We start from the raw sequence: 26083 nt of genomic DNA, 5'->3' as shown, positions 1-26083 counted from the left end.
TTTAATGATACACTTTTTAGTTTTAGTTTCCGTAATGATTGTTCTTACCTACACATATGGATTAAAAGGGCAGGTTATGGTATATTCTTTTTCAGCCATAACCAGGGATAGTGAAACTATTGATTCAGGCATACAAGAAGAACCAGATTTCAGGTTTCAATTAAAAAAAACAACATATGTATTCAAATATGATCTGAACTTTTATATCCTATATTAATTTTACCTTTTCTCCTTTTTGTCCTGGTATCCCCTATGAGAGAGGAGAGAGAGGGAAGGAGAGGGAGAGGGAGAGGGAGGGAGGGAGGGAGAGAGAGAGGGAGAGGGAGGGAGGGAGGGAGGGAGGGAGGGAGGGAGGGAGAGAGAGAGAGAGAGAGAGAGAGAGAGAGAGAGAGAGAGAGAGAGAGAGAGAGAGAGAGAGAATGTTTAATATTTTTTAGTGATAACCATTAATCAAAACTGATGTGATTTCCAATCTTAGGTTTCTAATCTTAGTATCAGTAGACGGTACTTACTAGTTGAACTTTGACCTTGAAAAGTCAAAGGTCACATTGAGTGAGAGGGGAAGTGAGCTTTACTACAAAAACTGTAACACAAGTTATACAAAGTACTGGCATTACAGAGAGAGGAGGGATTAATTGTATCCTCTTTTGAGATTATTAATACTTCCATATTTTAAAATCCAAGCATACCTAGAATCTTTCAGACAATCTAGATTAAATGGGATTTCACAACACATTTCCACAGTGAGCGCATTTGGAATTTTGAACTGGCAAAAAATTGTAGGTTCACAATAGAGCTGCTAAGGTAGATTTGACTAGGCTTAAAACTTTGTTTATCTAAGAACTAACCAGGTAATTTTACCTGTTTTTCTGAGTAGATGAGTCTACTTTTGCATAAAGCTTTGGGCTAAAGTCATCCATTATTTCTGTTTTGTGAAATCAACTATAGGATGTTGATGGGCTAAGATTCATGGTTAAAGCAAACCTGCCATTGACTTCTGCCTAGAGCTGCAAAATCATTTGGAAGATCACCCTACATGGTCATGACGAAGATCCATCCCTATGTTTGGATTAAAAGAAAAGGTAGACTATTGGTTCTCCAGATACTTCAGAAAACCAGCATGGCTCATTTTGGAAGATAAGTGCAGGGTCCTCGCAAGGCTCTGGGAGGACATAAAACGTAAAACTCTGGGAAGTTCTGGAAGTCTGGAAATGGGCCCATTTCCAGCTCCGGAGGGCCTCTGGAGCTTGGGTGATGCTGTTTTCACCCTCCCCTAGGCTAGAGGAAAGCCTCTGGAGCCTGGGGAGGGCAAAACAATAGGCCTCCTGGAAGTCTGGAAACGGGCCTGTTTCTGGCCTCTGGAGGGTCTTTGGACCCCGGGAGAGGCCATTTTTGCTCTCCCGAAGGCTCGGGGAAAGCCACCAGAGCCTGGGGAGGGCAAAAATGCCCCCCACAATGGTGCAGGAGGTCAAGTAGGTCATGCCCACCATGGCCACACCACCCAGCAACCAGGCAGAGAACTGGTTGCTAAAGATTTTGAATCCCACCCCTGAACAACACTGAAATGAGATATGTGTCTAGAGTAGGCCATGATACCCATAGGTGGCAGTAGACTTAGCAAGATAGAGAAAATGTTTGGATCAGGGATCATGTACAAAGCATGTTTGCTTGTAAACAAATAGTAATATTGATAGAAATTTAAAAAAAAAACACCTCAAAATGGCATGTATGTAAGAAATGGGACAGGGCTTCAATCACATAGCCAACCTCTTGATTGTTTTATAACCATTCGCCCACTGACACTGCAAGGAAGATAGACATCTGTCTGGACTATTACTATTTGTAGTTTTTCGTGGTGGACATAAATAATTTTCCAGGCACTTTATTTTCAAAATCTGTTGTGAACTCTTGAGTATACTGTATATTTCTAATTTTTTAAAAAATTGGACCAAGACAGTGGAAGATCTTAATGCTCCATCCTGTAGACCAAGAAGATTGGACCAAATCAGTGGAAGATCTTAATGCTCCATCCTGTGTATTTCCCAACCTTTCTCTCACCTCTCTACAAGCATACACCGGTATTCTTCTACTTGGAATATATGTGAAAAACACACTTTTATGGTTATCTATATTTATAGTTATCTGTAAAGCACATGGTAATTCAATAAGGCCATTTTCACATAATTCCCACAGTGGAAAAAATGACCAGTTGACAGCATGCACAGTATTGTATAAATGTTTTAGACTCCAGTGATTTAAAAATCCATTTGAATAAGTGTTATGACTTCCCATATTAGCATCTGTTCTCTAAGCCCAGTCATAAAATCAACCATCTGGGAAGTTCAGACTGAATTCACACTACACTATTCTTATAATATAGTGCTTGAATTGTTGTTTAGAGTACAAGTATTAAACACTGATTCCAAGGCAAAAATGTGTCATTTCATTATTTCATATGATACTTTGATTACAGTTCCTTATGGTCTCATAGCACCTTCTAGCATTTCTTAGCCAACATGGAGGGGGAGTGTAAAATCTGCCTTCGTTGTGGCCATTCTAGCCCAACTGTGGCCAGAAATTGCTTGAAAATGCTTTAATTCAAAATTGAGTATCCTGCCTATACCACAACAAAATTTTCCAAAATGGTTTGAAGAGAGGAGATTACTGAATTATATTTCATGGAGGACTCAGCAGACCATCGCTTCATTCTGGATTCTATAATCACCATTCAAATATCAATCCATAATCCTTATTTATATGTGCAATTCAAGAAATGAATGAAATTCCTGAGGTCCCTATTGTACTCCATTGAGGTCATTACCAAACTGAGATCTCTATGATATCAGTTGAGAAAGTAGCTACAACAAGAAATGCTGAATGCAAAAAAATAGCACAGGGGAAAAGTGTTGTTAAGCTATGAAACAATCTAAATTCATGATTGGGAAATGAAAGAATCAATAAAATAAAGTCAAATAAGGAAGCACAAACACTTTGAGCTGATTTAAATAAGTACCATACTTCCCCTTGTTTCATGGTTGCAACACAAAAAGATAATATAAATCACGTACAACAAACTTAAATGTTGTGTCGCTGCACAACCAATACAATACTTTCACATAGACATACACCAGCATTAGATGATAATAAAATTGCAGAGGGAAGAGATCATATAACAGTCTTTGGTATTACTTCAAATTACAGATGAGAGATTATGCTTTTGAATGTGGTATTTTGTTAAGCATGTCTTGTTTATAATGAATATAATCTATTCCAACACTAGATGGGAGCCACGAGTTGGTGTTTTGGTGTCTGTGCTGCCATCTCATGGTCATTTGTAATACTGCAACCACTGTATGATGGTATATTTATGTTTTAAACACCCCTGGCCAAGAGAAAGCTAGTGCAGCAGAGAAGAGTTTGGGAAATCAATTAACATTCCCCAAAATTTTGAAATGAATTTCCAGAAATCTGTTGGATCCATTTATGGAGTATAGTTTTCAGCTTTAATTACACAACAGCAGTTCTGCCCATTCAAAAATATCATACTTTCCCATTATTCCATAGAAACAAACCTCTTTCTGAACATATAGCATTGCTCTTAAAAAGTATATGATTGCTTTAAACAAATCTTATAATATACCATGCAGCTGTTTAATAAAGACGAGATAGAGTTTACAAATTTCTCAGGACAAATCACTATTCTGTCTTTCTAATCTTCCAAAGAAAGAGACAGCTATTCCTGGGCTAGAAATCTGAATTTCAGCTCTAAGCAATCCCAACCCAAGTCAGGAATGCTGGGAACTATATTTTAGTTCCATCTTGAGAGCTTCAAGTTTTCTACCTCTTCATTCCTTCTAAAGATGGATCCCTTGAAAACATCCCTGCCATTTGTTCTTTTCTATGAATTTGAAACTTGATAAGGAGAACGTATCATGCAAAATTGATTGAACATCTTATTACCATTTCCCCTTTCTGTCCAGGTTGACCCTGAAACAAGATTTAAAAAAAGGTTTCAGTATAAACCTTTTGAACATTAAGATCAGAAATTATTTTAGATTTGTCCTGTTTACTCACCAGCTGGGGGAGAGAGGAGAGGAGAGGAAGGGGAAGGGGAGGGGGGAAATGAGAGCAGAGTGAGAAAGGGAAGGGAAGAGAAGGAAAGAGAAGGGAAGAGAAGAGAAGGGAATAGAAGAGAAGAGAGGAGTGGAAGGGGAGGGGAGAAAGGAGAGCAGAGCAGAGTGGGAAGGGAAAGGAAGGGAAGAGAAGGAAAGAGAAGAGAGGAGAGAAGAAGAGAGGAGAGGAATGGGAAGGGGAGGGAGAAAGGAGAGCAGAGCAGAGTGGGAAAGGGAAGAGAAGGAAAGAGAAGAGAAAGAGAGGAGAGGAGAGTATGGGAGAAGAGAGGAGAAGAAGGGGAAAGGAGAGCAGAGCAGAGTGGAAAAGGGAAGGGAATGGAATAGAATTTAAGTATTGCTGCAAAAGATTCTTTTCTAACCTATGGAAAATCTCACAATATTCTGCTCACTGTTGCCCCTTTGTCTATTAAACCACCTAAGTTTCTTCTCTGATCATTTTGAAATAAGCATTTTAAACAACCTTCTGGACAGAAATGTGAGGGGGAGGATTATGGGAAAGTGGGAGGTGGGACAACTCAAAGTCTAAAGGATAAGAATGAGAAAATGACTTCACTTACTGGTTTGCCATCCAAACCAATTGGACCCTAAAAAGAGGGGGAGAAAAGGGAGGGGGAGAGAGAGAGAAAGAGAGAGGTCAATTGATTTAAATAGCAAGGATTTCTTTTTACAGCATGTTTTTGTCTTGCCAGTTCAACCCACCACCTTCATCATGCAACGTTAGGACCAGAGATATAAATATATCAAACACTGGAAAAAAAAGAATGTGCATGAGTGTACTTTTTTAACAATGCAGTTGGTACATATAGCAAGGATTGTGGGAAAGGGAACTAGGAACAAACTGAATCATTACCTCATGATAGATATGGAATGAAGTACAGGTAGCCCTCAAACTGCAACCACAATTGAGCTAAGGGTGGATTCCGGCATCTGTTATTGCTGGTTTGCTCAGGGACGCGCTTTGCACGTGTGCATGCTTGATATGCACTATGCGCGCATACACAGTAGTAAAAAACTGCTTCTGCACATGTGCGGAAGCAAAAGACAAGATGGCGCCATCGATAGAACCAGTTTGGGGGCGTGGCCGGCCAAGTTACTACCTACTTGGCCAAACCGGTAGAAACCCACCTCTGATTGAGTCCAACATTTCTGTTGCTAAGTCAGACATTTGTTATGTGGGCTTTGCCCCATTTTACAACATCTCTTGCCACAGTTGTTAAGTGAATCACTGCAGTTGTTAAGTTAGTAGCCCAGTTGTAAAGTGAACCTGGCTTCCCCCATTGACTTTGCTTATCAAAAGGTGGCAAAAGGGGATCACATGAACCCGGGACACTGAAACCGTCATAAATGCATGTCAGTTGCTAAACATCCGAATCGTATTCACATGACCATAGGATGCTGCAACAGTTAAGTGAAAAATGGTCAAAAGTCACTTTTTTTCAGTGCCGTTGTAACTTTGAATGGTCACTAAACAAACTTTTGTAAGTCAAGGATGTGTATTATTGTATTACATGTCAGCAAAGAAGTACATAAAGGCAGATTATTTTAGGATTGTTATAAATTATGGTCAATTATCTCCTGGAATGCAGTAAAAACCAATAAGGATGTTGAGAAATGGTTCTTATTTATAGTATTCCTATATTTCTGTTGTGGCCCACTAGCATCCAGTGCAGCTGGTGGCGGACTCAGAGAATGCAGAGGTTGGGGAGGAAGATGGGCCAGTCCTGGAGTCTGGGGAAGGTGCTGATGAGTGCTCTGTGTCGGAGGCAGAGAGGGGGGGCCAGGGCTGTCCAACAGTTATCAGTTGCCTTCAGAGTCGGAGATAAGTGGGGCAGAAGAACAGCTGGATTTGGATTTGGATTTTGGATTTTATTAACATTTATAGGCCGCCCTTTTCCCTGAGGGGACTCAGGGCGGCTTACATAAAATAGGGAGGGGGGGTACAAAACAATAAACATAAAACAATACATAAGAGTAAAATAGTACACAACATTCATTCATCATCCGGGTGGGGACAGATTGTGGTCTTTATCCCCAGGCCTGACGGGATAGCCAGGTCTTAAGGGCTGTGCAGAAGGTCTGGACGGTGGTGAGGGTACGAATCTCCACGGGGAGATCGTTCCCAACGTGTGAAAGGGGAGTGGAGTTTGCAGGAGACAATTAGTTTGCTTAATTTGCATGAAGATTTGTTCTCTCAGAGACTCCTTGCCAAGTATTTTCTTGTACAGCCTAGCATTTGGAAGATATTGGCCTAGCAGCTCTCTAAGACTGATAAGGTCTGTGGTTGTAAATCCACACCTGAAAGACTGTTTGCTCAGTTTGGTTATAAAATAGTATGGCATGCTAGGCAGATGCATTCTAAAATATTATTTTTTCCTACTGGAATTTAAGAGTTTTAGAATTCCGAGATGTCATTCCGCTGAACGTTTATCCATAAGACTGACTGAACTGGAAGTTAAGCCAAATGATTTGTGCATTTTTGCAGCTGGTTTGAGGTTGTTGAATTTATTTTATTGAATTATTGTGGAAGGAAATTCCAAGAGTAATGTTGCTAGTTACCTTTACGATAAAAAAAATAAATGGAGAGGGGGATGCAAATCGCTGCAAATCTGTTTCAAATATTGGATCTGGTTAAATGAATTGATTTGAAATACTGAACTAAATCAACCCATGACAAATTCTATTTTATGCATTAAGCTGCTATGCTATGGTCATTTGGTGTATGATTTGATTTGAAAAGATGATGCAATTTATTGCTTTTGAATCAAACAGTCAGATCTTAGATCAAAGCATTACAGTAAAACAAACAAACAATGTATTTTACATGGAACATTTTCAACTTCACCATTTTCCAATCGGTGCAATAGAGAATTGTTCAGCAATTTGGAATAAGGGTCCTACTTACTGGAAATCCAGGAAAACCTCTTGTTCCAGGCTGTCCCTGAGTAAAGCAAAACAGAGCAAGAAATGTGAAGAAACAAATCAGGCTGGAGCATTTTTCCTGCTATTTCACTTCTATTGAGCTCTGTTCCATTGTTACCCAGATGAAAATGGCTGCACTTGTTTTAGACAAACTCCTAAGTATGGAAAATAAATGGTATAAATCGGAAGTGGGTTGCAACCGGTTCACGCCGGTTTGGGTGAACTGGTAGTGGCAGTTGGGACTGGGTCACTCAACTGGTAGGGACAGCAGGCTGGCCGTGCCCCCGAACCAATTCCCTGGTTGCCCATGCCATCATTGCTGGCATGATTTTTTTGTCATTTTATAATGTGTGCACAAAGCGAAACGGACATAAAGCCAGCAGCAACCCACTCCTGATACAAATCAAAATTATTTCAAAGGGGATAGAATTCACAGGAAAATCCTAAACCTTTTTGTCTCAAAAAGCCAAGGTGGCGCAGTGATTAGGGTGCAGTACTGCAGGCCACTTCAGCTGACTGTTATCTGCAGTTCAGCAGTTCTAATCTCACCGGCTCAAGGTTGACTCAGCCTTACATCCTTCCGAGGTGGGTGAAATGAGGACCCAGACTGTGGGGGCGATATGCTGATTCTGTAAACTGCTTAGAGAGGGCTGAAAGCCCTATGAAGCGGTATATAAGTCTAACTGCTATATGCATTTTTCTGCCACTCCTAATTATTTTTTTTTACATTTGGTCATGGGCATTAAACAACTTTCTATTTTTTATTGGTAATTACATCCTTGCCTTTGTGCCTTTTTCCAAGTCATGGGCATACATACATACATACATACATACATACATACATACAACCCAATGTGGCTAATTTCATTCCCTGAAATTGCTTCCGGCAATATGGAAACCCTTCTTTTCAGCTATGTGGTTCAGTTTCAATCACATTTTCAAGCCACATCAATGATGGGTCTTCAAAAAATTGAGCATAGTATATGTGGTTGCAAACACATCCTGGGGCCAAACCGAGTGGGCAGAAAATGTATTCCCCAATCAGTATGGAAACGACTACCATATTTTTCTGAGTATAAGACCCACCTTTTCCCTCAAAAAAAGAGGCTGAAAATCTGGGTGTGTCTTATACACTGAATACAGCATTTTTTGCCTCCCCAAACCCCGCTTCCTTCACCAAAATGGCCATGCATAGCCTTTAGGAGGCTTTCAGAGAGCTCCTGGGGGCTGGAAAGGGCAGAAATAAGTGAAAAACGGGCTGGTTTTGCTCAATTTTGCCGCCCCGCCAGCCTCCAGGAGCACTCTATAAGCCTTCTAAAGGCTATGTATGCACTTTTTAAAAACAAAAAGGGCTGTTTTTTTCTCTTTTTTGGCCCCACCCCCACCCCACAAGAGCACTCTACAAGCCTCCTAAAGGCTATTCATGCCCCCCCTTTTTTAAAAAAAAAACTGGGTCCGTTTTCATGAAAAATGGGCTGTTTTTGGGAGGTGTGCAGAGTGCAAAAACTTTTTAAAAATATTTCCTCTTCAAAGTCTTGGTGCGTCTTATACTCCGGAAAGTATGGTAATTGGACAAACCAAAACAAGCAGCTGTTTAGTGGTCCATCACATTGACTGCCAATTGCCAATTCTATCACATCATTACAAAATTTTAAATACAGCATCCAGAAATAGGCAACCCAGTGACTTGTAGTTGAGGTTTTGGATTTCAACTGCCTTTTGCCTTAGAAAACAGAGCCAATGGCAAGGAATGTGGAGAGGTGTAATCCAAAACACTTGGGAGGCCTAGATTGCCTATCCCGCATGTATGAATGTCGAATGAAATTGGTTGGTGCAGATGTTCCAGCAGCATATCCAAATAGCCTACCATAGGAAAGAGCATCTGTTAAATACCAGATACAGATGTCTGTGGGTAGGACCAAAGAGACTGGGTATAATCAAAGAGCCTAAGCTAGGAAGCAGGCAGAACTTGGCCAAAGCTAATTCAGGCACATCGGACTTACCAAGTACTGGGTGACGTCAACTGATGAAGCCAAACAAGGGGAGGAGGAGTGGGATAGAAGAAAGACGGGTAGAGAGGGACGGGAGAGAGGATGGGAGGGAAGGTGAGAAGGAAGGGAGGGAGTGGATCGGGAGAGAGGAGTGGTAGAGGGGGAGGGGAAGTAGGGTAGAGGAGGATGATGGAGGGAAGATAGAAAGTTGGAGGGGGGTGGAAGAAAGAGGTGTATGGAGAGGGGAAGAGGTATATTGGGTTTGTATTTTTTGGGGTATTGTTGACAAGAGGAACTGCTGCGATTATTGTTCAATGTTGTATGGCGCCGGCTATGCACAGTATATATGTAAGAGCCAAGGTGGCGCAGTGGTTAAATGCAGCACTGCAGGCTGACTGCTAGATCAGCAGTTCAGCGGTTCAAATCTCACCGGCTCAGGGTTGACTCAGCCTTCCATCCTTCTGAGGTGGGTAAAATGAGGACCCGGATTGTTGTTGGGGGCAATATGCTGACTCTGTAAACCGCTTAGAGAGGCCTGAAAGGCCTATGAAGCGGTATATAAGTCTACTGTTATATGTGAGTGTATGAAAATGATAAAATGGAAAATAAAACTTTTAAATGATAAAAAAAAAAACTGATGAAACCAAACAAGTCAACAAACAATTAGGAAACCCTTTTCTAATTAGAGGTATTTTCAGGGCCACAGTTTTAACAAAACAATAGAACATATGTAGCCCTGTCCTGTATGAAATGGTCAGCAGAGAGTAGGGATGCTGGGAGCAGGATGTAGAAGGAACTCGTGTTCCAGAGGGCACACCAGTCAATTGGAATGGCAGCATTTGTATCATCATCTCCTTTTAAGGACTCCATAGTCCCTTGCGAGATGGAGTCTGGGCAACTGAATGGAGATGAGTGTTTACTGGCCAGATGCCCTTCCTGTCGCCAATGCTGAAGTTATATTCAGCAGATATATTCTCATTGTGCCAGAGAGAGAAATGTCTGCCTCTACCTAGGATCAAACTCACAGCCTCCTGATTGTGAGGCAAGAGCTCCGCCGCTAGGCCACTGCACCACTCAATGGCAGCATTTGTATGCAAGAATGAAATGAGGCAGGTGGATCAGACTGTTCTGTTCTAACAGCAGGTGGTGAATGGACAGGTGGGAGTGTGGGCAGGATTATTGTTGATGTGGAAGAAGAAAATGAAGGTGGAGGTTACCTTCTCTGCAGACTGGGGAAGACTGAGGACAATGTCATATCTTCCTGCCCTCCCGAAAGGATAGCACATGATCCTCAAGGTGGAGAAAATATAAATCTGCTCAAGTCTCAGTGTTTTATAAGGTTTATAGGATGGAGAAGGGAGCCAGTCAGAGGTGGTATTCAGCCGGTTCAGACCAGTTCACCTGAACTGGTAGCGGAAATCGCATGTGGGCCTGCTCCATACGCCCCGGCTCTATGCGGTCCTATTTAGGCACATTTTTGAGGCCGGCTGCATGCACAGAAGGGATAACAAAGTGAGTAAGTGGGCGTGCGGCGTGCGAACCAATGGTAACAAAGTGTGAAACCCACCACTGGAGTCAATAATCAGTTGAAGGAGGGAAGGAAAATGCATACAGAGAAGGAAAAGGCTCCTTTAAGCCACAGCTGGCTCATACCAAATGGATCTTGGGGGAGGGGCTTTCTCATTCATATTCACAAAGTATTAATTTACCAGGAAGATGCCTGCCTGGCAACTCCTAAGGATGCTACTTAGCACTCCAGCACCTCTATATCCTTTTTCTGGGCAGGGAAAACCCATTCCCACTGTAAATGGGCCTGGACCCATGCTCTGTTTTTACGTAGGGCTGTCTAAAGAATATTTTCTATTTGGATTCAAAGACTTCTCTGAGTTAGGTTCATCTTCCCTTGACCAAAAGGACATTGGACATGTCATTTTTTTTTGCAGCAATATGGAAATGGTTGGTACCGATTACTCCTGGCAAGTTTTTTTTTTTTGTATTACTTTTACTGGATTAGATGTAAAGTGCTACAAGAGTTGTCCATCACAATTAGCACTGCTGGCATTGGGTGCACACAAAGTGAGCAAGTCACAGTTGTCTCCTTCCTTGATGAAATGAATCAAATAGAATTATATCAGTTTCTAAATTTGTACATTTCACTATGCAAAGCTGTGCCCTTTTTTATCTTCTTGTCATTGATACATAAACAGCCACCCTTAATCTAAATCAGGGGTTAGCAACCAGTGGCTCTGGAGCCACATGTGGCTCTTTCATCCCTCTGATGTGGCTCCCTGTCGCCGGTTGGCTCCACAATTGATAGGACAGGTAGAGGAAAAAGGATGCGATGCTAGGAGGAGACTCTATGGTGGGGGAACCGGACTTCCGGTTGAGTCCAGAATTGAATTGGGGAACCTTTGTGGCTCTGTTTGTTTAAGGTTGCCGAACCCTGATCATGCCATGAAAAACCAATGTGAAGGAGATTGGGGGGGGGAGCAAACTTATGCAGGATTGAGTCTAACGTTCAATTCTTCTTCCAGTATTCTTCTTCTTCTTGGTCTACACAAATGAAGGAAAATGAAGAGGTCCAGGCAGAAGGGCTTGTTCTAAACCCTAACCAATTATTTGAACTTTCTGAATCAATTACATTTGTGTATGTGTGTGTGTCACAATTTCAAGCTTGCTTATATTCAGTGCTTGCGGTGCAGTTTGCAGTGCCTGGGTCACTTTAGAAAGGAATAGAGTTGACGGCATGGTTGAAATGATCTGAATTAAAACATATGGTGGGAAGGATAAAACCAGATGCCGTTACTGTTGGCATCTGCTACCAGCCATGGAAAAGATGTAGATCATGTTTTCCGAAAGCAAATTATAGACACTTTAAAGAAGTCTGTTGTAAGTCAAGATCAAACCAGAATTATGCCAGAGTACAAGATATGGAATAAGTTCCAAGGAAGCAGTTTTCAGTTGAGAGCTTGAAAAATTGTCCCGACAGAAGATCAGCTCAAGAAGAAACGGTGGGTTTCTTTCCATGATGTCTTCAGAGACTAGATAACTACCTGATTGGGATGCTTTCATTGGAACCTCTGCACAAGACAGGGGAAATGGACTCGGCCAGTTGCACTCCACTGTGGGATTCTATGGTTCTAATGCAGTGGTGATATTCAGATGGTTCGGACCGGTTCAAGTGAACCTATAGTGGCGACCTGCAGGTGGGCGCGCTCACCCACCCCGGCGCTGTTCTGTCCTATTTAGCCACGTTTTCTAAACCACGTTCATGCGTGCAAGCCATGCGCATGAGCAAAGTGCATGCACAGAAGGCCGCACAATTTTCAGTGCACGGCGAACTGGTGGTAAAATTATGAGTAACCCACCTCTCTTCTAATGGCAATGGGGATTTTATTAGTCCTAACTTCTGTTGGGAGAGAAAGTCTCCCAAGCATTGTGCCAAGGTGCACAATGCATAAGCATAAGAGCCAAGGTGGCGCAGTGGTTAAATGCAGCACTGCAGGCTACTGCTAGATCAGCAGTTCAGCGGTTCAAATCTCACCGGCTCAGGGTTGACTCAGCCTTCCATCCTTCCGAGGTGGGTAAAATGAGGACCCAGATTGTTGGGGGCAATATGCTGACTCTCTGTAAACCGCTTAGAGAGGGCTGAAAGCCCTATGAAGCAGTATATAAGTCTACTGCTATTGCTATTGCTATTGTGCTTCCAAGATGTAGCTGACATTTTACTTCCTTCAAAAACTGGAGGAATCTCCAAAGGGTCAGCATCTGACTTTAATGTAGGAACATCTCAACATTTAGTAGTTGCTAATTACTGTTTACTTTTTTTTCTTTATCTTGCCTAATATTGCTGACTCTGAGAGGGAGCAGGAAAGTATCTGTGCAGGAATGTATGGATGTACGGACGTATGCACACATGCAGGCATGTAGAAAAAATTTGAACTTGAAGTGAGCCCCTGTGAAGTTCAGAACACAGCCAGAATCTTTGCAGCAATATTGGAACACTTCTGGTGAGATCAAAGCAGCTGTTTCCAACTAAAAACAGGGTCAGGACACTAGAAAACTAGTTCAAGGCTGTTGAGCCCAAAAGCTCTTTGCTGCTTGATTAAAGCAGAGATTTTTCACGTTAGAAAGGCTTTGTACATTAAAACAAAGCAATGGTTACTAAGAACCCTTCTTGACATAACCATTAAAAAAACCCACTTGCAGTAGGTTGCACAAATGATCTCTACCTAATATATATCTTGCTCAACATTCTGCAAAACATTTAATGTACACTATGACTTTCCAATTTTTAGTCATTTAAAGATGTTGTGATGTCTCTACTATATCGATCCACAGGCTTAAACAAACAAAAATATTAATCAGTGGTCCTTCCTCAGAATTGGTGAGATATCAAGTAGGGTATCACAAGGTTTTAGGTTCTGTTTTAGGCCCAATACTCTTCAACATCTTCATCAATGATTTAGACGAGGAGATAGATGGGGAACTCATCAAATTTGTAGATGACACCAAACTGGCAGGAATAGCCAACACTTCAGAAGACAGGCTCAAGATACAGAAGGATCTTGACAGAATTGATCATTGGGCACTATCTAATAAAATGAAACTCAATGGTGAAAAGGGAAAGGTTCTACATTTAGGCAAAAGAAAACAAAATGCACAGGTACAGTATAGGTTACTATAGTAGTAACTCTGAGAGGGATCTTGGAATCCTAGTGGACAATCATTTAAATATGAGCCAGTAGTGTGCAGCAGCTGCCAAAAAAGCCAACACAGTTCTAGGCTGCATAAACATAGGGATAGAATCAATATCATGTGAAGTGTTAATGCCACTTTATAATGCCTTGGTAAGGCCACACTTGGAGTACTGCATTCAGTTTTGCCATGATGTAAAAAAGATATGGAGACTCTAGAAAGAGTGCAGAGAAGAGCAACAAAAATGATTAGGGGACTGGAGGCTAAAACATATGCTGCTGGTTGCAAGAACTGGCTATGTCTATTTAATGAAAAGAAGGACTAGGGGAGACAACAGTGTTCCAATATCTCAGGGGCTGCCACAAAGAAGAGAGAGTCAAACTATTTTCCAAAGCACCTGAGGGTAGAACAAGAAGCAATGGGTAGAAACTAATCAAGGAGAGAAGCAACTTAGAACTAAGGAGAAATTCCCTATCAGTTAGAACAATTAATCAGTGGAACAACTTGCCTCTAGAAGTTGTGAATGCTCCAACTCTGGAAATTTTTAAGAAGATGTTGGATAACTATTTCAGTGAAGTGGTGTAGGGTTTCCTGCCTGAGCAGAGTGTTGGACTAGAAGACCTCCAAGGTCCCTTCCAACTCTGTTATTATATTATATCTTATCTCACATTATGTTATATTTAAATCTTAGAAACACTCTCAAATTGACCTCAATGTCCTTTTTCTTAAAAAAAATGCTGAATGCTAGAATGACTGGAGTATTCTAAATCAGGGGTCTCCAACCTTGGCAATTTTAAGCCTGGTGAACTTCTGGGACTCCAGAAGTTGGCTGGGGAATTCTTTTTTTAAAAAAATGATCTCATGATTGTTATTAATAATATGTATTTATAACAATTTTTCCCTACTGTTAACAATATTCTTGAAGATTGCTTTTTTAACATCCCATAGACCCATCTTATCTTACAACGGTCCTACTTCTTCTTCCCTCCCTCCCTCTTTCCTTCCCTCGTTTCTTCTCTCCTACTCCCCTTCCTTCCCTCCCTCCTTCCCCTTCCCTCCTTCTCTCCTTCCCTCCTTCCTTCCCTCCTTCCTTCCTTCCCTCCTTTCTTTTCTCCTTCTCTCCTTCCTTTCCCCCTTCCTTTCCTCCTTCCTTCCCCCCTTCCTTCTCTCCTACATTCCCTCCTTCCTTCCCTCCTTTCTTCTCTCCTTCTCTTCTTCCTTCCCTCCTTCCTTCCCTCCTTTCTTCTCTCCTTCTCTCCTTCCTTCCCTCCTTGCTTCCCTCCCTCCTTCCCTCCTTCCTACCCCCCTTTCTTCTCTTTCTTCTCTCCTTCCTTCCTTCCTCCTCTCTTTTCCCTTCTCTCCTTCCCCTTCCTCCCCTTTACCCTTCCCCTCTTCTTCCCATTCCTCCGGCTGGGGAATTCTGGGAGTTGAAACCTGCCAGGCTTAAAATTGTCAAGGTTGGAGAACCCTGTTCTAAATGACAAAAACAACAAAAAGAATCATTTGGTCACATTTGCTTTTGGTGATTGATATATATCTTGGCACCAAAGTGAGATGAGCTGCAATAAATCCAATAGGTTGTCCATTACTTAGGTTTCCAAATGAGAAAGAAATGAAAATAACTGTTGATTATTTTTTTTAGAAAACCCATTCCTATGGCTAAGAAAAGAATTCAAGAGGAAACCCGGAAAGGGTGCAACTTGGCCTCGGATATCTTCTCCAGCAGGAGACAATAAAAAGGCCAGAGCAAAAGTTCAGGCATTTCAGATTCCCAGAAGCCTTGAGCTTTCCCTTCCTCCAATCCTGTTTCCTTCAAGGGCTCCATAACAAAATTGCAGAGAAAGTCTGTTTCTGCCATGCTGAGCATGCTGCTTTGCTGAAGCCAAGAAAAAAAAAAGAGGGGGGGGGGAGAAAAGCTAGTAACACTGACTAGATGAAAACCTTTGGGTCTGCAAGTGTTCATTTCACTTTGCTTCCAAGAAAACCGTCTGGAAACTATTTGCCGTTGTGCATCTGTCCAAATTGTGCTATTATCCCAGCTTCCTTGCTTTTCTTTGCTATCAAGAGCCTCCTTAATGTTTATCACCAGACTGCCATTAAGCTAAATAATTTTTTTTACAATCGATTCTCAGATCGGACAAAGAACATTTCCCATTGTCCTTCCCAGTACTGTTAATTGTTACAGACAACAAGGCAGGACTTTTCCAGTCATAGCTCTCAACTATTTAGTAGTCTTGGCTTAGGGATGCAGTGGCTCAATGGCTAAGACGCTGAGCTTGTAGATCAGAGAGGTTGGCAATTTGGCGGTTTGAATCCCTAGCACCACGTAACGGAGTGAGCTCTCGTTACTTGTCCCAGCTTCTGCCAACCTAGCAGTTCGAAAGCATGTAAAAATGCAAGTAGAAAAATAGGAACCACCTTTGTTGGGAAGGTAACATTGTTCTGTGCGCCTTCGGTGTTTAGTCATGCTAGCCACAGGACCATGGAGACGTCTTTGAACATTGTTGGCTCTTCGGATTTGAAACGGAGATGAGCACCACCGCCTAGAGTCGGGAACGACTAGAACATATGTGTGAGGGGAACCTTTACCTTTAAACTTGGCTTAGTAAAACCTAGGAGGAAAAGTGTTCCCTAGGATGGGTGTCAAATTCAGATCAAGTGGGTTTATCATTATATGCAACAGGGTGACCAAGAATGGACTAGAAACAGCCGGCCCATTGTAGCCAAAGTACTACCAAGTAGCAAGAGACTTGTATACCGCTTTAAGTGCTTTACAGTCCTCTCTAAGCAGAGTCAGCATATTGCCCCCAACAATCTGGGTCCTCATTTTACCCACCTCGGAAGGATGAAAGGCTGAATCAACCTTGAGCTGGTGAGCCTCGAACTGCCAAACTGCTGGCAGCTGGCAGTCAACCTGCAGTACTGCACTCTAACCACTGTACCACCGCAGCTCAAGTAAGTGTTTGGAAAATATGAAGGCAGAATAACAGAGTTGGAAGGGGCCTTGGAGGTCTTCTAGTCCAAACTCCTTCTCAAGCAGGAGACCCTCATTTCAGGCAAATGGTTGTCCAGTCTCTTCTTAAAAGCCTCCATTGATGGAACACCCACAATTTCTGAAGGCAAGCTGTTCCACTGATTAATTTTTTCTCACTGACAGGAAATTTCTCCTTAGTTCTAGGTTTGTATCTCTCCTAGATTGGTTTTCATTTATTGTTTCTTGTCTTGTCTTCTGGTGCTTTGGAAAATAAGTTGACTCCACCCCCTCTTCTTTGTGGCAGCCCCTCAAACATCGGAATACTGCTGTATCACCCAGGGTCCTTCTTTTCACTAGACTAGCCAGACCCAATTCCTGCAACTGTTCTTCATATGTTTTAGCTTCCAGCCCCTTAATCCTCTTTGTTGCTCTTCTCTGCGCTCCTTCCGGAGTCTCAGCATCTTTTTTATATTGTGGTGACCAAGACTGGATGCCAAGAGTGGTCTTACAAGAATCTTATAAAGCAATAACAACACTCCATGTGATCTTGATTCTATTCCTCTGTTAATGCGGCCTAGGATTTCAATGGCTTTTTTGGTGGCTACAGTAATTGCTGGGTCATATTTAAGTGATGTCCACTAGGAGTCCAATATCCCTCTCACAGTTACTCCTATTAAGCCAAGTTTCACATAATCTCTACCAGTATATTTGGTTTTTTTCCTTGCCTGAGTGTAAAACCTTACTTTTTTCTACATTAAATGGACAAGTGGAAAGGATGTTGGCAGATGTAGCCCACCTCCTTTTTTACTTGTCCCAAACCTCCCACTGTGAAATGGATTTTGTCTGTGCCTCTCAATGTACACAGAATTACCTTATGCATGCGTGTGCAATTTTCTCCCGTGATGAGTCTGAATTCTCTATTAACAGTTGGCTGGTTTTCCTTCTATTTATGCTTTGCTGAAATGCTGAGATTGTATAATCTGGTGTTGGTTTCTCTGTTTAGATCTAGGAATTATTTTCCTCCTTTGTAAACATAGGAGAGAAAAAATGCTGATAAAATCGCTTGGAGATTTTTGTGCTGAGACGGCGCACTTTCTAACCGATATAATTCTGCCATTTCAGCGTAAAAACAAACTTAGCCACTGGCAGAAACCACATCATAATACAGCCGCTTGAGAACAGATGCCAGTTGAATGTTAGGATTCCCTAACCCTTTTCTGTGATTCATCCCACACCCTGCAAAGCAGTGTTTTTCAACTTGACAACTTTAAGATGTGTAAACTTCAACTCCCAGTATTGGCTGGCTGGGAAATACTGGAAACTGAAGTCCACACATCTTAAAGTTGCCAAGGTTAAGAACATTGCTTTAAACATTAAGACCATGATGGCGGACCCATGACATGTGTGCCAGAGATGGGATGTGCACCATCGCCCCAGGTCAGGTCTCTGTGGTGTTCCTTTTGTGAGCTTCTGTTTCCTGGCAAATGACGAAATAGGAGCTCGTGCAGTGGTGGGTTTCAAAAATTGTTGGAACCTACTCTGTGGGTGTGGCCTCCTTTGTGGGAGTGGCTTGCCACCCATGTGACCGGATGGGAGTGGCTCCACCTCCTGCCAGCCAACTGGTCTTTGGGTCTCTATCCATGCATGTCCATGCATGTGTGTGTGCATGTCCATGCATACACACATCCTTGCATGTCCGTGCATGCGCATGTCCGCACTTGCGCACATAGCAATAGCAATAGCAGTTAGACTTATATACCGCCTCATAGGGCTTTCAGCCCTCTCTAAGCAGTTTACAGAGTCAGCATATTGCCCCCAACAATCTGGGTGCTCATTTCACCCACCTTGGAAGGATGGAAGGCTGAGTCAACCTTGAGCCGGTGAGATTTGAACCGCCGAACTGCAGCTAGCAGTCAGCTGAAGTAGCCTGCAGTACTGCACTCTACCCACTGTGCCAGCTTGGCTCTTCACATGCATGCACCTTTCAGTTTGGGCATGCGCGTGGGCGCAGTTTGAGCACTCACTGTCTAAAAGGTTCGCCATCACTTCCTTAAGAGGTAATAATCAGAAGACATAGAAACTTACTGGAGGTCCCCGAGGACCAATGATGGACATTCCAGCCTCTCCCGGAGCTCCCTGCAGGGATAAAGAGAGAGAATGTATATGTAGAAAAGAAGACCAAGAGCAATTTTATTTTTTAAAAAAAGCAAGTTAGAGATTAATGTTAAAAAAAGAGGCAGAAAAAAACAAGGAGACAATGATGAAGTAAGCAATAACGCCAAAGTGAGTATTTAGAGTGAAAAATTCAAAGGAACAAGAGGAGAGGGCTGAAAGGAACTTGTGGCCAAGGAAATAATAAGAGGAAATGAAACATTTATATAAAGGGGGATTAAAAAGAACAATACATACACATATTCTTCACTGTGATTAAAAGCAGGTTTTAACTGCAGGTCCCTGGGCCTTTTCTAATCAAGACAGGGAGCCATTTTGGATTTATCCTGAAATTGGATCAAAACGCTACCCTGAATTCCTCGGGAATGAAAAGTAATCGCACCTCTTGGTCATAAAAAAATATGACTGGATGCCAAATTTATCTAAAGTCCAATGATCATTCTTCTCCATTGCAAAGTGACCTTGTTTAATCTGGGGTTTGAGAGTAATTAAGAAGCAAGCTACCTTTAAAGGGCTGTGGAGTTTGTGTTGTCAAGCAGTATATGTCTACGGGTGCATGGGCTCAAAACATTTTTGTTGGTTTGAGAACACAGCGCTTTGCCCTGTCTGATTTTGACTGCATAAACCATCTTTTAGCAATGCAATAGACTTTTGATTCCATTGACGGAATGGCGCCTATAAAAATTGTTATTTCTACAGGGTCGTGATGGCGAAGCTATGGCACCTGTGCTGGAAGTGGCACACAGAGCCATCTCTCCGGGCACGCCAGCCATTGCCTGTTGCTCTTCCAAGTTCCAGCATGCACATGTGTGCCGACAAGCTGATCCTCGTGCGCCCAGGAGTGCTGGAAACTGGAAGAGCAGCTCCCTGGCATGCATTTCCAGTGCACGCATGTCTGCCAGACAGCTGGTCTTCGCATGCACAGAAATCAGGAGATCAGGTGACTAGTCAGAAACCTTAAGCTCAGCTTCCCAGAGTGTGCATGTGGGCCAGGGAGGTGCTCTTCCAGTTTCCGGCACTCCCCCGCACACACGTGTGAACTCCCATTTCGGCACTTGATACCGAAAAGGTTCGCCAACACTGCTATAGGGTGTGAATTGCAGCAGCCTTGTATCAGAAGAGGAAGAACCAAAAGGCCCATAGTACTTTTAAAGTTTACTTCTGGTATTTGCTTTCCATGCTGTGGGCATCCCGTAAGCTTTCCAAATTTCAGATTAAGGTCTTTACATCTCCTCTTCTACTTCGTGTCTACCTAGGATCCCTAACCCTTACACATTTCTCTGGTGACAAGGGCTTACTTGAACACTTTTAAGTTAATGCACTGAATCAAAGGGCCACAACTGTTCACCATTGATTACAAAATTAAAGTTACTGGAGACAGAATGGTATTGTTGTGGCCTGTCAGCCAGTGGCCCCTCCAGCAACCGAATCAGAGGCGTGGGAGTCAGGGTCAGCATCAAGGCAACCTGGGAGCTCCAAGGGGGAAGAGGGAATGGAGCTGGCAGAGGCAGAGCCTGGGTCGTCCGTCAGCCCTCAGATGGGGAGTCAACAGCTCCCCAGGTCTGGAGGTGGCTGATGAGGAAGAGGAGCAGCTGGGTCCAGTGCCTGACACATGGATGCGCAGAAGGCAGAGGAGAGCAGGGGAAATCCATGGGCTGATCCTTGGGAAGGGAGAGCCACTGCTGCTAGTGAAGCCCCACCCTAGCTCTGGGAATAGAAGGCAGAGGGCGGAGATGAGTAGATGTGGCAGATTCATCTCCCTGCCGGACAGACTTGTTAGCCAGTGTTGAGAGAGAAACTTTTTGCCGGGGTTGCTGGTGTTCCTCATAGAGGAATCTTTAACTTCAGAGGGTTTGTCGTGTTTGGAGAGCTGGGTCAGAACAGGTATACATTTGCAGTGAGGGTAGGGTGGGAGTATATATACTTCCCAACAAAAGTCGCACTGTGCTAGCAGCTCAAATACATTGTGCAACTATTCTGCCTTTTCTCTCCATTAACAGAAGTGATTATTGTAGGGGGGAAAATGATGGCAGAAAGGAAGACGCAAGAGGATTAATGTGGAACTTTCCATAATGTGATCCCTCACCCCCTATCCACATTCCAGTAATACAAATTCACAAGTGAGGCTGAGCCTTTTTATAGGAAAAGCAGGGATTTCCAACCGTGGCAACTTTATGACTTGAGGACTTCAACTCAGTAGTGAAGTTCAATTTTTTTTTCACTACTGGTTCTGTGGGCATGACTTGATGGGCATGGCAGGGGAAGGATACTGTAAAATCCCCATTCTCTCCCCACTCCAGGGGAAGGATACTGTAAAATCCCCATTCTCTCCCCACTCCAGGCAACCCAAGGTAAAGGTTCACCTCGCACATATGTATGTGCTAGTCATTCCCAACTCGATGGGATGGTGCTAATCTCTGTTTCAAAGACAAAGAGCCAGTGTTGTCCGAAGACGTCTCCATGGTCATGTGACCGGCATGACTAAACCTCAAATGTGCACAGAAAGCTGTTACCTTCCCACCAAAGGCAGTCCCTATTTTTCTACTTGTATTTTTACATGCTTTCAAACTGCTAGGTTGGCAGAAACTGGGACAAATAATGGGAGCTCACTCCATTACGTGGTGCTGGGGATTCAAACCACCGAATTGGCAACAAACATTCTATAGCAGGGATCTCCAACCATGGCAACTTTATGATTTGAGGACTTCAACTCAGTGGTGAAATTCATTTTTTTACTACTGGTTCTGTGGGCATGGCTTGGTGGGTGTGGCAGGGGAAGGATACTGTAAAATTCCCATTCCCTCCCCACTCCTGGGGAAGGATACTACAAAATCCCCATACCCTCGCCACTCCAGGAGAAGAATTCTGTAAAATCCCCATTCCCTCCCCACTCCAGGGGAAGGATATTGCAAAATCTCCATTTCCTCCCAATCAGCTGGGACTCAGGAGGCAGAGAATAAATGGGGGCGGGGCCAGCCAGAGGTGGTATTTGCCAATTCTCTGAACTACTCAAATTTTCCGCTATCTGTTCTCCAGAACTGGCCAGAACCTGCTGAATTTCACCCCTGCCTCAACTCCCAGCTAGTTCCTCACCTATGCTGGCTGGCTGGGGAATTCTGGGAGTTGAAGTCCACAGGTCATAAAGTTGCCAAGGTTGGAGATGCTTGATCTATACCACGGGTGTCAAACTCACGGTGTCACGTTGCTGTCACGTGATGTATCGTGACTTTTTTCCCTTCGCGGAGCTGGGGTTGGCATGGCCTGCACGTGACACATCTGGCCCACGAGCTGCCAGTTTGACATCCCTGCATAGGTTACCCAAATTTTTGTAGACACATATATTTAGAAAGGGACAAAAATAACATGGTTCTAGTTTGGGGGAAAAAAGTTGGACAGCACTTGCATTTTCCTAACCAAATGGATATTTGCTGACCATTCTGGAAAAAAAAAGCTTCATTTCAGGATATTTTTATTTCAGGTGGTAGACTTTATAGGCTGCATTTGTTCAAATACTAGGGGAGTGCCCCAAACCGGAAGGAAGCTGGTTTATGTTAGCTAATTGGTGAAATGAAAGAAATCAAGCAATTTAACAGATTATGTAAAAAGGCAACGTAAGGTAAAGGTAAAGGTAAAGGTTCCGATCGCACATATGTGCTAGTCATTCCCGACTCTAGGGGGCGGTGCTCATCTCCGTTTCAAAGCCAAAGAGCCAGTGCGGTCCGAAGACGTCTCTGTGGTCATGTGGCCGGCATGAATAAACACTGAAGGTGCATGGAACGCTGTTACCTTCCCACCAAAGGTGGTTCCTATTTTTCTACTTGCACTTTTACAGGCTTTCAAATTGCTAGGTTGGCAGAAGCTGGGACTAGTAATGGGAGATCACTCCATTACGTGGCGCTAGGGATTCAAACCACTGAATTGCCGACCTTTCTGATTGACAAGCTCAGCGTCTTTGTCACTGAGCCAACCTATTTCAAGTCTAATGGGGAAATAAATTTCATATTGTGCCTGGTATGATCTTAAAAGCCATCAAGTCCCCTATGTCCAACTACTGCTTCATTCTTATTCCTCATGGAAGGAAAGATGTTTTTGCTATTCATTGCAAAATGTTTTAACTGTGATAGGGAAGGCGCAGATACACAGTTTATTCTGGATAGTTGTGGCAGAAATGCAACTGTGGATCGAAAAAAAAATATTTAAGGTCCTCCTCTCTCATTTGCTTTCCTCAGTTATTTGATGAGGCTTTCCTTGCTGACGAAAAATAAAGTTTGCATCTGGGATTCTGTGAACCTTACTCAACCAATTGTGCTGAGCTGAGGCTGTCTAAGATGCAGCTGGTAGAGTTAACTACATCTCCATGTGTCATTTTCCTAGACACTCCAAGCACAGCTGTTAGCCATGAAACTGAAAACAGTTCCAGAAAGTATCCATAAGACCAGCTGCAAATGATGGGTTTACCTGACTATCAGTGCAAAGAAGTTTTGGCAAAGTTAGTATAAATTATAGTAAACAAATCAAAATTTCTGAACCTTTAGATCATCTCTGGACTTTTTCAACAAAATATTTTTTTTAAAAAAACTGTCTATTTTTTATTTGCATGCATTAATTTGTGTAAAATAATTTGGCCTTTGTGGTTAATAATGGCCTTTGATTAAAGGGCATTTTTTTTGTGGGCAAGTCCATATTGTTTACATAGCAATAATATGAAAATTGCAACTTTTGGAATGTCTTTCTAACTAGCCTACAGTCCAAGAAAGTTTACAGGATATAATAATAATAATAATAAAAAAATCAAGATTGTGACCATGATGGTGTGATTGAAGCTCCACCTCTTTTACTGATGGTCTCCCATTCATGTTTTAAACTGGTCTGATCATTAAAATTAGCTTATCAAAATCAGGGACAGACAGGGGTGAGATTTGACTGGATCAGACCGGCTTGGGCAAACTGGTAGGGAGGATTTGAATTAGTTCGCCAAACTGGTAAAATCACCCCTGGTTGTCCCCTGCCCATGCCCCCCCCAGTTCCCCAGTTGCCTGCTTGCTGCTCACCCCTTCTGGCCGCTCGACCCACCCACCCAATCTGAATGTTTCTCCCTCCATTCACAGCGGAGCTGCTGCAGCCTCCCGACCCCCTGGAAGGGAGGGGGTCGGGGGGACCATAAAGGGAGCAGCAGCTCCGCTGTGAATGGAGGGAGAAATGTTTGGCTTCTCTCTGCCACAGCATTCACTATACACCCTTCTTGTGCTGATACACACATTTTTTCCTATGGGTTCTGTGGGCGTGGCTTGGTGGTGGGGATGTGAGTGGGTGTGGATATGGATGTGACTGAAATAGATTTGGCCACGCCCACTCAGTCACAGGAGCCTCCCCAAAGCCACACCCACAGAACCGGTAGGGGAAAAAATTGAATGTCACTCATGGGGACAGATAACCGCTTTCCTTAGTCTTGGTCCTGAGCCAACAGCATGTTGCTTACTTGCTTGTTTATAGTTTTTGGGCTAGATTAGAATGGAAACCAGGCAAATATCTGATTGCCCAAGGACAGGACAATCTCTTTCAGCTCCTGGTAGATGTCTCACGTGCTGCAATTTAATTCGCAATGACAATATGTCTAATGTTGATGGTCCACGGCTATTGACAAACCCCATCTGAAGTGGTTAACTGGAAAAAGCTGACTCACCTTCTCTCCAGGTTGACCCTTGGCTCCCTGGGCCACCATTATATCAGTCGCAGCCACATGCAACAGGGTGAAGGGGGGAGAGAAAGAGAGACACAAAACATAGGAGTCAGTGTTAAGGCACACTAAGCACAAATACACACTCATGCCAAAAAGGAAAAATGGAAAAGAAGAGATGAACACTGAAACATGCATGGTTTAATGTTCACATACAAGCATGGTGAAGTGTGACCTTGCTTTTGAATTTCTTGCAATTAAATCACTTTCCCAAATTCTTTTTTTAACCTTCGCTTTCACAGTTTTTATGAAGCAGTTATATAGGGAAAAAGAAATGTAGTTCCCGAAATGTACTTTTTACATTAGAAGGGAGAAGTAACATGACTGAATTTATATGTGTGTGCATCTGTTCTCTTAAAGTTATCATGTTGTTGTTGTTGTTGTTGTCTGTCACAACAGTGTGAAGTCACAACTGGCAGTTCTTCAGCTGGTAACTGGCCTTCATATACATCAAGTTCTTCCCAGGAACAAGAAGCTAGCGTGTCATAATATATCAGCAATAGTTTATGTGCGGATCTAAGCAGTGTGGCCTTTTGCAGTTGACATAGAAATGTTATCAATATTATTCTGTCAAAAAACTGAAATTGCATGTGATTGTACAACAAAAGAGAAATTGGGGAAGAAAAGCATGTTTAATGCTTAGGAATGTTTCTAAGGGATTATTTGTACACATAATTGTTAGCCTGTAGATTAAAGTGACAAGAGTCCAGAGATGGTATTCAATCTGTTTGGACTGGTTCACCTGTAGTGGAAATTGTGGGTAGGCCTGCCCATCTGCCCCGTGTCTATATCGTCCTATAAAGGGACATTTTCAAGCCAAAGAGCATGCGCAAAAGGCCATGCGCATGCGTGGATAGGGCGTGTGCGAGCAAAGTGAGCGCGCCCACGCGTGCCCTCACATTTGCACACCAGTAAGGAAAGTAAATGAATACCAGCTCTGCCAGGGACTGCTTTGTATCATGGGGTGCTATGTGTCCACATAATACTATGAAGATGAAAGGATATAATATAACTGTTAGGAATATACTAGGATGGCAAAACATATAGAGATGTTAGCAAGAAGTTTAGAAAGTTAGCTAGATTTGTCTAAATCTCATTTTATAAGCCACTAATGCAAAAACTGGTAGAAATCTGACAAGGATCTCTGGCCCTTCTATTCTCAAGAACAAGTTGCTATATTGAAGATGGTGTTGCTTAATTATTATGGTTCTGATTCTTGTTAATCAAGAAATTCTTTTGAGGAATGAAAAATAACGCCATTATTAAATTCCCCTTTAAGTGTGGGCATTTTAGTGTCCAAGAGGACAACACTGGATAAAAGTACTATAATTATAGAACTCCCAAGGAAAATGGTGACTTGGCACCCACTAGTGGTGTTAGTGGGACACCAGCCATTTCTGTTAGGTATTTATGTATCCATAGTAACCTCAAAGTAAATCGATGATGAGCAGGAAAATCT

At 42.7% G+C, this 26083-nt stretch overlaps 1 non-coding gene across 1 annotated transcript; it reads right to left on the bottom strand.

Annotated features, from left to right (window-relative positions):
• Nucleotides 1-222: 222 nt before the first annotated feature.
• LOC106545530 (uncharacterized) lies at nucleotides 223-24598 on the bottom strand. Its single transcript, XR_015695140.1, has 6 exons — nucleotides 24571-24598; nucleotides 18801-18851; nucleotides 7036-7071; nucleotides 4691-4717; nucleotides 3961-3987; nucleotides 223-250 (listed from the first exon to the last, which is right to left on the bottom strand). It is a non-coding gene; the product is annotated as an uncharacterized LOC106545530 (transcript).
• Between the last annotated feature and the right edge of the window lie 1485 nt (nucleotides 24599-26083).

The sequence above is a fragment of the Thamnophis sirtalis genome, unplaced genomic scaffold (genome assembly GCF_051295495.1).
Source record: "Thamnophis sirtalis isolate CommonGarterSnake01/CBP01778 unplaced genomic scaffold, rThaSir2_p1.2 scaffold_15, whole genome shotgun sequence".
In the NCBI taxonomy this organism is placed as follows: Eukaryota; Metazoa; Chordata; class Lepidosauria; order Squamata; family Natricidae; genus Thamnophis; species Thamnophis sirtalis.
Note: the sequence above shows the minus strand (reverse complement) of the source record. Positions and strands in the feature narration are given on the sequence as shown.